This window comes from Trachurus trachurus (assembly GCF_905171665.1).
Source record: "Trachurus trachurus genome assembly, chromosome: 5".
Classification (NCBI taxonomy): domain Eukaryota; kingdom Metazoa; phylum Chordata; class Actinopteri; order Carangiformes; family Carangidae; genus Trachurus; species Trachurus trachurus.
In genome coordinates, this window is record NC_139896.1 from 36,779,684 (window position 1) to 36,792,853 (window position 13,170).

Sequence of the window (13,170 nt, forward strand, 5' to 3'; positions counted from 1 at the left end):
TTATGTGGAGGCAACTACTAGATACAGCCATCAAGACACCACAAAAAAACAGTGCTGGTGCTGAAATTGGATTGGATTTATACTTGACCTAAATGCAAGGAATCAGGAGAGGAGATTTTGTTCTGCTTTTTTTAAGGTTATAGATCTGTGAGTGATCTCTTGTCTCGTGTATATGTCTAAAAGAAAATTAGATCTCCTGCAGCAGACTATACACCACACACCTACCACTTGCACAATATAAAGTTCAAGCTATAGGAGCAACACACACACAAAACTCTGCTGAGCGGCGGTGTTAAACAGTGGTAGACTATCCTTTGTATGAATAGGAGCCTCTAAACTAAATTTGTCTGACCTCAGATACCTTGGAGAAAATGGAACTGCCTGAGGGAACACTTGTACTTGTTCCTTCCCATCAGCCTTCTTCAAAATGTCAAATTTGCTTTTCACCTCGCAGACACAAAGTCACGGACATGTCCACCAGCGCAGTATTAGGTCGGCTAATGAGAATTAGTTGCTCTTCATTAGCATTCACCAGAGTCACAAGAAGGCAGAGGCAAGTTTACCTTATTAATAAGACCCACTGCAGGCTTAAGTTTGTCATGCTGAGTGTTCAGCTACATAGGCGGACAGATAGGAGGATCAAAACATCATGTTTTCATTCATCATCATTAATTCAAGCCCTTTCTTATTATTTTGCTTTGTTTCCATTGAATAATCTTGGAATAAACACATTTCATTCAAAAGATGCAGTAGTACAGTGTGCTTTGCAAAAGATGAACTAATCAATAAGAAAGCATTTCAACAAGTTGTCATGTAAAACATTGCTTTATAGATTAGATATTATTGAGCATGATTATAATAACCCTGTTACATAAAACATGTTTGTTATTTCTAATGGTCAAGGGTCAGATATCCAAAACTTACACTGTAAGAAATGTCCGTAGAAATTACGGTAAAAAACTGTCAAATAGCAACAGTAAAATACCGTAAAATCAAAAATAGTATATCACTGTAGTAAATACACTGAATTACCGTAAATCAAGATACAGTAAATAACTTTAAATTTTACGGTCTTACTAAGTAGAAAATATGGAATTTTACTGTGAATGTTGTAAAAAGTTCGCAAAATTCACGGTAAAATACCATAATGTCACAAGCGTGTAATTACCGTAAAATTGACGGTATCATTCTGTCTGAATTACAGATTTTGCTGGTGTTTACGTTTAAATTTACGGTACACAACCATTAAATCATACCATCATTTCTATAGAAAGTAGAATGTTAAAAAGTATGGTATCAGGACAGGCTGTGGTCACGTGGGCATTGTTCGGGTCGATGTGAAGCACTTAATGCAATAGAAAAACTACATGTTGTCAAAACAGAATTAAGATAAGATTAAGATACTAAGTCAAAATAACATGTAATAGCCTATATGTAACATATATTTCAGAATAAATGTGCAAAAGAGTTTAGACATAAATATATATTTTTTAAAAATACAAACATCTCTATTGTACAAACATGTAGTCTCCATAACATACCTACACACAGTAAAAAAAAAAAGAAAGAAAAAAGGAAAAAAAGAAGAAGCTTGAGTCAGCTCTGGCTTGGGTGACCTACAGGTGACCCAGCAGTAACCATAGTAACCCATTTGTTGGGTCAACGGTTGGTTTGCTGCGCGCCACCAAGATCCGTTATTTTTGGCCGGAGCGCCGTTACAACCTGGTTACAACCAAGCTGCTCTGTTGTCAGCCAAAGACGACATAAGTAAAGTGGATTAATTTTATTTTTGATGGAAATGCCCCAGCTTCAGTCTGCAAAAAAGTCTGACTGCTTCAGCAACGAGTGTCGGTGGATCGGACTGGACTTTCTCAGGTTGGATCGATACCAACTGTCCGTGGAAAAGCTACAGATGAACTGTAAGTATTTAAAAATGAGCATGGTTTGTGTTACTTTGGCCGTTTAGCACATGAGCTAGGCTAACGCTAACGATGGCTAGGCTAACGCTAACGACCGTTATGCTAATACAGCTAACGGTCTATTGTTATGCTAATAACGATAACGGTCGTTATGCTAACGCTAACGGTGGATCGTTAAGCTAATAACGCTGACTACTATAGCATGAGACTAGCGTGAGAGACAGGACCTGAGAGTAACCAGAGTTTTTGTGTTTTCTAATCAGAGTAAAGTATGTGGAAGCTAACGTTAGCACATGGAGATAGACGGTCTGAAGAGGAGCCTTGCTCTCATGGAGGTGCAGAAGTTCCTAAGGGAGGCCAACATCATTACTGTTAAGGTAAAGTTATGTGTTACTGTGTTTGTGTGGAAGAGGGAAAATACACCGGCCTAAAACTGCCTTGTTCAGATATCCATGTAGCTACTTCTGTCCATTATCATTATTACTGAAGTGTTACATGAGTTCATTTTGTGTTCAACATATACTATATTTGTACAGAACCATCCCATCCTTAGTTGTACACATTTTTAACACTACAAAATCATTTTACCTTCTCCTCAGCATGGTGCAGCTGGAGAATGCAAGGCAGCCTACTTTGCAGGAATGTGGCATGGCCAGTACATCTTCAGCGTTATCAACACTCAGCTTCAGTGAGTACATTTAAATTGATAGGCTTCTGAACTGGTGCTGCCATTAGCCTAAATGTTTTTGTTTCTTCATACCTGTCAAATATTTACATGGCCACATCAATAATTATGTCTCCCATTTATGTCTACTACCCTATTATCTGGAGTTCCTTAAGGATAAATTCTCGGAACTATCCTTAAAAAAAACCATCAAAATCACTGATTTAATGTCAAATCCAAAGGATTGTGTGTTTTCAGCTGTAGCCTCCACAGTTTCTCCCTCAATCTCTCTCAATCTATTAGATCTGCTAAATCTGTTAACTGTTTTAAGCGCCTCCTGAAATCATATTTATTGGTTGGCCTTTCTATTAGATTTTTTAAACCTACTCTTCATTCACCATTTTTTTTTTCTGTTCCAACTTCTTTTATTAATGTTTTGTTTGTTGTTGTTGTTGCTGCAGGAAGCACTTTGCAACAGTGTGCTATATAATAATAATTATCATTATCATTAACAATGTTTTCTTTGTTGTCTTTCTTTGTCTGGTTGCAGAGAGGTTCATGCCAGTCCACAGTAAACACCTGATTGAAGACTGCTGGTGAATTTTCAAGCAGGAATGATGACAACACCTGCCCAAAGTTTCTTCAACATTGTACCATGTCTGTATGAGACTCTGTCCCACCTGTCTTCAGTCAAGTCTGGACCCAATGACTCAAACACCAGTCTTGTCAAGGCTAATTAGAGGTAAGCAATGGTTTATGTCAGTGTAGCAAATGAGTAGATGCAAGCACAACTCAAACTTCACTCAATCGATCTCCCACAAATGCACGGTGCCAACAGCTTCATACAAACATACAGTAGAAAAAAAATCAGTATTACGGACAGGATTCAGGATTTTGGCTGCAATTCGACAAGGGTGAAACAAATACTGATGATCATTTAGTCCTGAAAAGTGACAGTTTCTACCTTTTACACTAATACAATAAAATAAATGAAATACTCCTGATGACCTGCAAAACTATATTCCAGAGTGCTGGTTTCATTCTATGTATAGCTCATTGGAGCTCAGTTTAACAACAGAAGGCTGAATTTATCTCTGTAGGCACCATGCTCAGGCACTGCATCAATCTAACCTTTGCTTTGTTTCTGTTTTCTGGCTGCAGAGAGGATCATGCCAGTCTACAGTGGACACCAAATGGACAATATATGAGTCTTCAAGCAGAACTGGTGACTGCTGGATGCTTTAAGTTCCAGTTTCTTGAACACCATGTATATGTTAAGAGCCCTCTTCAGCCAAGTCTGGACTCAGTGACTCATTAGTGTTGATCAACACAGGGCAAGTGGCTCCTTTTTTCATTATGTTTATTTCTTCTATCATGGACTATCCTTCTTCATATGTATGGACACACACTGTCTTTTCAAGATGTCAACACTGCCTTGTGAGTATACTGGACAAGTTCTGTTTTTCACAGAGAATGTGTATATGCAAAGAGAGGTTCTTAAAGTTTATCAATTATAGTCTGTACTTTGGTTTACAATGGGCTTAAAGGACAATTCCAGGCGAATTCAACTCGGGGGTGTATTTTCCTATCATTTTAGGTCTAGAAGAAGCAATCTGAAGATTTTCAGTTTAATCGCTCCCGTTTTGCAGTAGTTGCGTCTGTTCCCGCATCGCCACGGCAGCGATGAATGGGAGTGGATGTAAGTTCCGCTGTTTAGGCTGTTTCCAGCCCTCAAAGCCGCAAATTTTTCCCACAGACAGCGTCAGATGGCTACTCAAACATGCACCGAGAAGTTTATTTAAGCAAGCAAGCCGACATGTTTGTAAAACTAGATCTAATTCAAAGTCTCCCGGAGTCTCGCGCGAGACCCAGTTGCCGTGCTCGGTGTGTTCAGGTGCAGTAGGAAAGCTACAGTTTGTGTCATAAACACAGGAATATCAACTCTTTACTTGCTTCAAGTAAAAAAAAACTTCTCAGCGCATGTTTGAGTAGCCACCTGACACTGTCTGTGGAAAAAAATGTACACTTGAAGCAAGTCAAGAGTTGGTATTCCTGTGTTTATGACACAAACGATAGCTCCAACTGCGCCTGAATACACCAACACTGCAACTTCGGGCTCGCGCGAGACTCTGGGAGACTTTGAATTAGATCTAGTTTTACAAACATGTCGGCTTGCTTGAAGTAAATAAACTTCTCGGTGCATGTTTGAGTCTCCATCTTACGCTGTCTGTGGAAAAAAATTGCGGCTTTGAGGGATGGAAACAGCCTAAACAGCGGAACTTACATCCACTCCCATTCATTGCTGCCGTGGCGATGCGGGGACAGACGCAACTACCGCAAAACAGGAGCGATTAAACTGAAAATCTTAAGATTCCTTCTTTTAGACCTAAAATGATAGGAAAATACACCCCCGAGTTGAATTCGCCTGGAATTGTCCTTTAATTGGTTATTTCCTTAATAATTTACCATTTGCATTTTCTGACTGTAAAATCTACGCCAACAAACTGTAATTCCATTATGTGTTGTACCGTATTTTTTACGGTGAAATTCTGGCAACCACAGCTGCCAGTATTTTACCGTGAATTTTGCAATAAAATACCGTACTATATCTTACAGTTTTACCGTGTTTTTTCACTGATGGACTGTAATTAGGTTTACAGTATATCCGTTATTTTTAAAAGAATTTACCGTAAACAGGTTTATATTATAACTGTTATTTTTACAGCAAATTACCGTAAACAAATAACAGTTCTCTACTGTGAAATTTACGGTTGCCAAAACAGCATACCGTAATGTGTAATACATTGTGACCGTATTTTCTACGGTAAAATTCTGGCAACCACAGCTGCCAGTATTTTACCGTAAATTCTACGGAATTTTTTTTACAGTGTAACTTAAACCTAGCCAATTTTTGCACCTGAAACCAAAACCAAAGTTACAAATTATGTATTTGGTAAATTTGGGAACTTGTTGAACAGTGCAGCCAGAGAGTTAATTTGCATAACAGTAATGGCATGGAGGGAGAACGAGGAACACCAGCTGTTCTTATTAGGCGTTGGTGTGTTATCTGACACCAGATTTAGCCCTTATTATAAAAAGGTTTCCTTCGTGTTTCTCTCTCCAGCCTGTTGACTTAAAATGAAAAATACAAAGCACCGCGGGTGGGCTGCCTCCTGCTGCGTTTTCAATGCATCATAATTTCCTCCACACAGGCTTTACTTGTACACATCATGTTCATACAACTGAGGTTCCCTCCCCCAACAGCAGCATCTCCTCACCCTTTTATGTCCACCTCACCTCCTCCAACACTAATGCCCTGCTGCTGTGTGGCTGTTTGCTCCCGACACTTTGCTGTTTTACCCTCTCTTTGTCTCTCCCTCTCGCTTCATCTCAAGGTTCACTTGTTGTCATGTTGCTAACACTGTGTCAGTCCTGAATGTCTCAAGCTGTCACTGTTTGTCACAGCTGACATGCCATGTCACAAATAATTGCTGAAGATAGAAAATGAATAGCAGCATGTTCTCAGGCTATGTCATACTCTCCTCTGTCTCTGTTTTCAGTGTGGGTGGGGGTGTGGGGGTTCAGTAAGGTAGGCTACACTGAGATCCAAGGAGAAGACAGAAATGTCAGTTGTTTGTTGTTTTTATTTTAACCTTTTCTGCAAATATAAAATTAGGATTTCTATCTACCTGCCACTTTTGCCATTACATAGCTAAAGTTAGCATGAGCAGCTGTTGACTGTCTGGAAGTGTTGATAGTTCAGCGTCAGATTTCATTCCTTTACCCGACAAGAACTGTCTCCAATGATGGAAAGAGACACCATATGAAGGTTGGCTATTTTCCCTCTGTGACTAACACAAATGATTAGTTGACCGTGTTTAACTGAAGAAAAAAATAAAAGGAAGAAGAAATCTGCCTTCACAGTAGTAGTTCCATTTCCTTGGTTCTCTGTCTCTGGGGAAATTTCTAATACAAGGCCACAGGGAGCTCCTCTCTAACACTCACATTCTTCCAAAGGAGCACCTTTCATGTTTAGTCAACTTTGTTTGTTGGCTCGTGGTGACAGCAGTCTTGTATCTGTAGATTATTGTCGAGAGAAAGATAGAAATCCAAAGAGTATAGCTTCATCTTGACTGAAGCCACTGGAGCATAGGCTGTACGGCCCTAAGGGATCAAGGATTTGCATAACCCGGTCTTGATTATCCCAATCCCAATCTCCCGTCCCCTGCACACTCACAACACCAGGAAAAAAAATTTTATTTTGGGAAAAAAGCGGAAACTCAAAAGTACCAGCCTGAGTGTGGTCTGCAGGGGTCCGCAGATTTGGAATGGGCTGGATGGGTTCATTAAATATTCACAGTCCTTTTCTGCCTTTAAAAAAAATGTTAGAAAAAAAACTCCTGTCCTCCTATGTATAATATAACTTCTGCCTCAATCATGTATTTGCCTAATTTAATTGTTGGGTCCCCTATTTATAAGCAGTTTCTGCTTCCTTGGGGTTCCCTTTCATGTACATCTGTCGTAATTGCAAATATGTAATATATTCTCTGTTGCAAAGTACATGAATAAAATATCAAATATCAAAAAAAAAAAAAAGATTACATGCAGAGATTGCAATTGGTATCAGGAGGGTGATTTTGTAGCTGATGAATACACACTGCTTATGAAGATACAAACGTCCAAATCTCGCGTGATTTGCGCCGGCGTCAGTGCGGTTACTGCGAATCACGCGATATTTGGACGGACCAGGAAGAGGAGCTTCGAGAAGCTTCCGCTACAAACAAGCTTAAAATATAGACTTATTTAATTTTTTTCGGGACAATTACGCAATTTGGGGCTTCAGCACAAGACGGACATTACATACGAGCATCATGGAGGTATTTGGATATTTTTTTGTGTGTGTTTTTTTACGAAGAGCTCTGGTGTCCCTTTGCAACCGTTGCATTGAAATGCACTGCTACGCCGAGACCCCCTGTAACTCAGAGAAGGGACGGTGGACTCTGATAATTCTTCCAGCCCTTAGTCAACATGAGGGTGAGTAGATAATGAGCGAAATATCATTCTAGGGTGAACTATCCCTTTAAGTAACTTTCCATCCATTTTAATGCAGTGACTGTAAATCCATAATGTTTCAATGTATCCAATAACGAAGAGTGGTCAATAATATCAAAAGCTGAACTCAAATCAAGTAACACTGCACCAACTAATTTTTTATTATCGAACTCCCTCTGCCAGTCATCAACCATGTGTGTCAGAGCAGTGCATGTGGAATGACCTGCTGATTTATAGTCGTGCTGATTGTCTGTATTTAAATTATTAACTTCAAAATATGTTTGAATTTGATCAAAAATAATTCTCTCCATAATCTTTCCTAACGCTGGCAACAAACTAATAGGGCGGCTATTGGAACCACAGAAAGGTACAGCTGGGTTCTTAGACAAAGGAACAACTTTTGCTATTTTCCATGTCTGTGGACAGACACCTTTTCTAATACTTAAATTTATAATATGGCAAACAGGGACAGCAATAACATTAGATACCAATTTTAGAAACTTAACATCCAGATAATCTATGCCAGAGGGTCTATCCTTACATTTTTTAATTAAATGTTCCACCTCTGATACAGTTACACTTTCGATGTTGAATGTACACATTTTATTCTTTATAGTCAGTTCCCTAATTATTTCTATAGAAATATCATTATTTGTTGATTGCATTTTACTTTGTAAATGATTTATTTTATCACAGAAATACTCACTGAAGTAATTTGCAATGAGTTCTGGTTTAGTAAAACATTTTTCCTTCCACTTCCAGAAATGTAAGGCTAGATGGATGGTAACTCCATCAATTAATAATTTCATACTTAGATTACGGTATTTTACATAAAGCTGATAATCTCACTATTAGAGTTAAACAGGAAGAACTCAACAACAGGTGGAATGTAGCTGTACAGTGGGTACTAGTTTCATTTGGACGTTTCCCTCACGTAACGCGTGATTCACGCGTTGCGTGAAATTGTAGGTCACATTGTAGCCACTAGGTGGAAGCATCGTACTGAGATGCAGCTCAAAAGATTTTGGGGTAATTCCACGTTTGACCACAACGTAGCTGCAATGGAGAGTGGCGCTGTTCATAGGCCATAGGTACTTCATTTGCAGCTGTGGTCGAGAGAGCTAGAGAGTGGATGGAGAGAGGGACCGCTACGCCGGTCAATCAGATCAATGTTGTTGTTTTATTGTTTCACAGTGGTTACAGTAGCCTACGTTCAACAGGATCAGTGGTTCTCAGCCTTTTGGGGGTCCCCTGCATATTTTTGATCTCTCCTGTAGCCTGGCTGGGTGGCTCCAAGTTTGAGTTTGAGTTCTGCAAGTTCTGGTGAATGTAACAATCCACTCATAGACGATCGCTACGTCTGTGCCAGCAGCCTGGACCCGATGCTGCTGGACTCACGAGCGGAGCAATAATGCACATCTGTCAGCAGCTGCTCTTGAAGGGGCATATTAAATGCAGATTTTGTTAACAGTGACTTTGTTGCATCCAAACATTTAGCATATCTGTCGGGTGCTGTCTCTTATCCGGTACAAAGTGGGAGATGACAGAACGGGAGCGTGCCTATGTTCCCTCAGCCCTATGTTCCCTCAGCCCTGTGTTCCCTCAGCCCTATGTTCCCTCTGGACTCTCTCAACCTATCTGGACTCTGTCTATCTGGCCTGTCTAGCCTCTACCTGGTCTTTTTACTAAACTTAACCAACTCCTTTCTTCATTGCCTAAACCCAACCAATGGTGGGACCAAAGGGCTGTGGGAATAGGGCCTAATTTTCAGTGACAACAAAAGTTAGAAATGAGGGAACATAGGGCTGAGGGAACATAGGGCCTAATTTTCAGTGACGACAAAAGTTAGAAATGAGGGAACATAGGGCTGAGGGAACATAGGGCTGTGGGAACATAGGGATGACCCCGACAGAACTACTTTAATCGAGGGAAAGCTGTAATCCAAGAGGCTGAAGCCTCTTGGATTACAAGTTACAGTTGCATTTGATTTAAATTTCCTTGAGATAAGTGCACACTGTTTCTGCTGTCAATTCGGTCATAGTTCATTTGTAACGTGTTTTCTTCATTCTTCATTAGGCTAATGTTAACACTAGAACCACCCAGATGGTCTCACACAGACGTTTGTGTTTTTCTTACGTAAATGACTTTGTTTACATTAAAACTACAGGTCTCTCAGTCCGTGACTTTTCCATGTGTGATGGTTTCTGAAGCTTACAACTTACACAAATGAAACATTCGATTTCTGGGCATTTATAGCCTACCTCGGGCCGACAATAGCTTGTTTTTTTCTTCAATTATTGTTTTCATCTACAGTTATATCTATCATAATATGCCCAATTCGGAAGGGAGAGAGGGGGGAGAGAGTGACGCGGCCACGTTACATAATGTAACAGTTTCCAGAAAAATACAAAACAGGATATTTATTCATGTTACCCTCTGTTTAGGTAGATAAAGGTCTCAGTCACATTTGAATAAAAATAATGCAATTAGGCTAAATATCATAGGATCTTTTTTTTTAAAGATAGGCCTATTTTATTTTTAGTTCCATAATTCAGAGATGATTTTCACTTAACGAAATGAAATGAAACAATGAAGCCTACAGTTTTGTCCTCCGGCTTATGAAAAGTGTGAGGAGAGGTAGCTACTGTAAGAACCGTTTTTTCTAAGCTGACTGAACAGCTGTGTGAAGTTCTGTGGGGGGCAGGGCTGTAGCCTACTGAGTGAAGTATCCACAAGCACACCTATTGATCAGAGATAAATGAAGGTGCTAATGTGTCGCTGATGTGTCTATTAAGCTGGTCCTACAGACCGCTGCATATAAACCCCACTGTAGCGATTTTCACCCAGCCTCGCTTTCAATAAAACACACACTAGCATTCTATAGCCTAATTGCAATCAGTGAAATATATGAAATCAATATAAAACACAATTTAAATATGAGAGTTGCTGTTGCTCTAGTTTAATAGCGCTGCAGCTGCATTTGCCGTGCGCCCCTGTCTGTATGTGAACCTGTGTCTGAGATGGTGTTTTAAATAACCATGCTAGCGTTTCACCTCATCTCCGCCAGTCAGCCTCTCAACCTGCCGCCTCTCTCGCGTGCAGGCGCACCGCACGTAAACACACGTGAGACGTGGGCACATTTATTTATTTATTTATTTTTTCTGTGGGAAACACTGATCAAGCTGTGCGTAGTGCGTACGCATAACTCTCCGCAATATTCCATTGATAAATCACACCGGACCCAAGAATGGTGCGGACATGAACACACCTCATATTCCACCCCCAGAATGCCTCAGCACAACTATATGGTCAGCACGTGCATAATTAAGTAGCCATGTGCGCTCTGTGGACAGACAACACCGGAATGATGCTTCGGCGGACCTGCCCTCGCTTTTGAGGTCGGTTGTGAGAAAAATGCCTGCTGTCCAGACAACTGTGTTTTTTTTAAAGCACCCCTGCATTACACAAACACACACATACGGTATATAGCCGCACATATAGGCTATATCAGTGATCATCGCGGCTGCTGTGGCATTTGCCCATATCGCCCTATGGCCAGTCCGTCCCTCACTGGTTGTTTGTGTTGTCTGTCAAAACATGGATGAATGAAACCTATATCCACACATCTTGTAGCCTATTTCTATCGAGGGAAAGTTATTTCAGGATATCCTGTTTTTTTATCGCCCAGCCCAACAGTGACATAGGCTATTGCCCGTTCATTCATGAGAAATCATCCAGCTACACTCTCAGTCAAACAAGGTGGGGAATGAACACTACTGTACAGTAGTTGGCTCATTTTAAAAACACACCGGCAGCATCGCCCACTGAGTTAATTAACTGCTGTGTAGAAAACCACGCTGTGGTCCATAATCACGGTGCAGATGGGTGTGTTTGGAGCTGACAAGAGGATCGATAAAAGAGAGTGAGACGTATAGCTGCCGTCGTTACATTTTTCTCATTGAAAAACTACCACTGTATTATTATTATATTGCATTCCCCATTCGTGTTCACTGCTCCGTGCTGCTGTCTTATAGAGGCGATCTGCTGCTCACAGATGCCACCTGGCGGTTGTTTGGGCACATTGCAGCTTCTGGTGAAAACACAATTACTCCTCCACAAAAAATCCGTGTGAGCCTCCCGTGACTCACGCGTGAATCTCGCGTGAAACCGTCCAAATGAAACTAGTACCCACTGTAAATCATTCTATTAAATCATTCTTCTTTATCTTATCAACAAATTCAGCAGTTCATACTGTTTACATGATCCTTTTTTTTTATTTTTTTTTATTGTTCTCTCAGTTTATCTCGCCTCATCAGTTGTCTCATCTGTGAACAGACAGTTGATCCATGATTTATTTGTTTTTATCAGCCTTTAATCCAGGGCGTATTTCCGTTGTGTAGTACTTCTCTGCTTCACCACAGTCCTTGAAAAGTCTCGTCTGCCCGTTGTAGGTGACGATAAGTGTGGCCGGGAACAGGAGTCCATGTCTTACTCCAGCCTTATGTAGTCTGGTTCTGAGATCCTTGAATAAAGCTCTTTCCCGGGCAATTTCAGGAGTTGCATCTGGAAATATTTTCACATGCATATCTCTGAAAATAAGGCATTCTTGATTTATGTTACTGGCCTCTTTGCATTTGAGCCTTGCTTCTTTTGCTTTGGGGCCGTAACAATTCCTGAGAATAGATATGATAAAGCATTTTGGGGCAAATTTTGTACCACAGCATGAGACCCTGGAGAACAAATAGGTCTTATTCTGTTTCTGTGACAAATACAGGACACCTGCTTGGAATTGGGAAAATAATACTTTACAAAATAAATAGAAAATATTGAAACATCAAAGATTTTTTACAGGTGTCATTTGATGATTCCAGAGCTGCTGCTTCAGAAAATAAGCAGATGAAAGAATTATTCTCCATCCTGCCTGCTGCTGCTGACACCTCCCTCCTTCTCCTGTTCTTTTGCTTTACCTTCTCTCCCTCAACTGTTTCTCGCCCTGCCATTTATTTCTCTAGGGAAGGGTTTGCTGGGCCCACATTCGCTTGACAGAATCAACCTGTTTGATGTTCAGTCTCCTGTGAAACCACAGCTCTATCAGTGCTGGCTGCCGAAGAGCTTTTCCCAGGGGAAATAGAGGTCAAATATCCTGCACGAAAGGCTAAATTGACAGAGCGGCTCTTGTTCACTTTCGAGGTTTCGCCGATGATCCTGTTTTGGTCGTAGCCAAGTTTCTGCACAGTTTAGAACAACACAGCTCGCTCACAGAGGATACCGGCTTCTCTCAAATGCAGTGGGATCAAAGTGAGCGGAGAGATGCTGCTGTATGGACATCGCCCACACCCTGAGCACTCACCCTGAGTGTTTGCTGTTTATCTTCTATCTGACTGAGTCGTGAAACTCATCCAGGATCGATTTTTTGTCAACACTCAATGCTTCCTCACACACATTTGACCTCATTGATATTCATTGGTCGATTTTTATCTCTCCCCCAAATTCATCATCAGTTAAATCTTCTTCCTCTTAGACACATCTGTGAGT

The 13,170-nt window shown here is 40.6% G+C and overlaps 1 long non-coding RNA gene across 1 annotated transcript; it reads left to right on the forward strand.

Moving 5' to 3' along the window:
- The first annotated feature begins 1,634 nt into the window (after window positions 1-1,634).
- LOC310986248 lies at window positions 1,635-4,163 on the forward strand. The gene is made up of 5 exons (XR_014595401.1): window positions 1,635-1,919; window positions 2,183-2,296; window positions 2,519-2,607; window positions 3,134-3,325; window positions 3,745-4,163. It is a non-coding gene; the product is annotated as an uncharacterized lncRNA (long non-coding RNA).
- The last annotated feature ends 9,007 nt before the right edge of the window (window positions 4,164-13,170 follow it).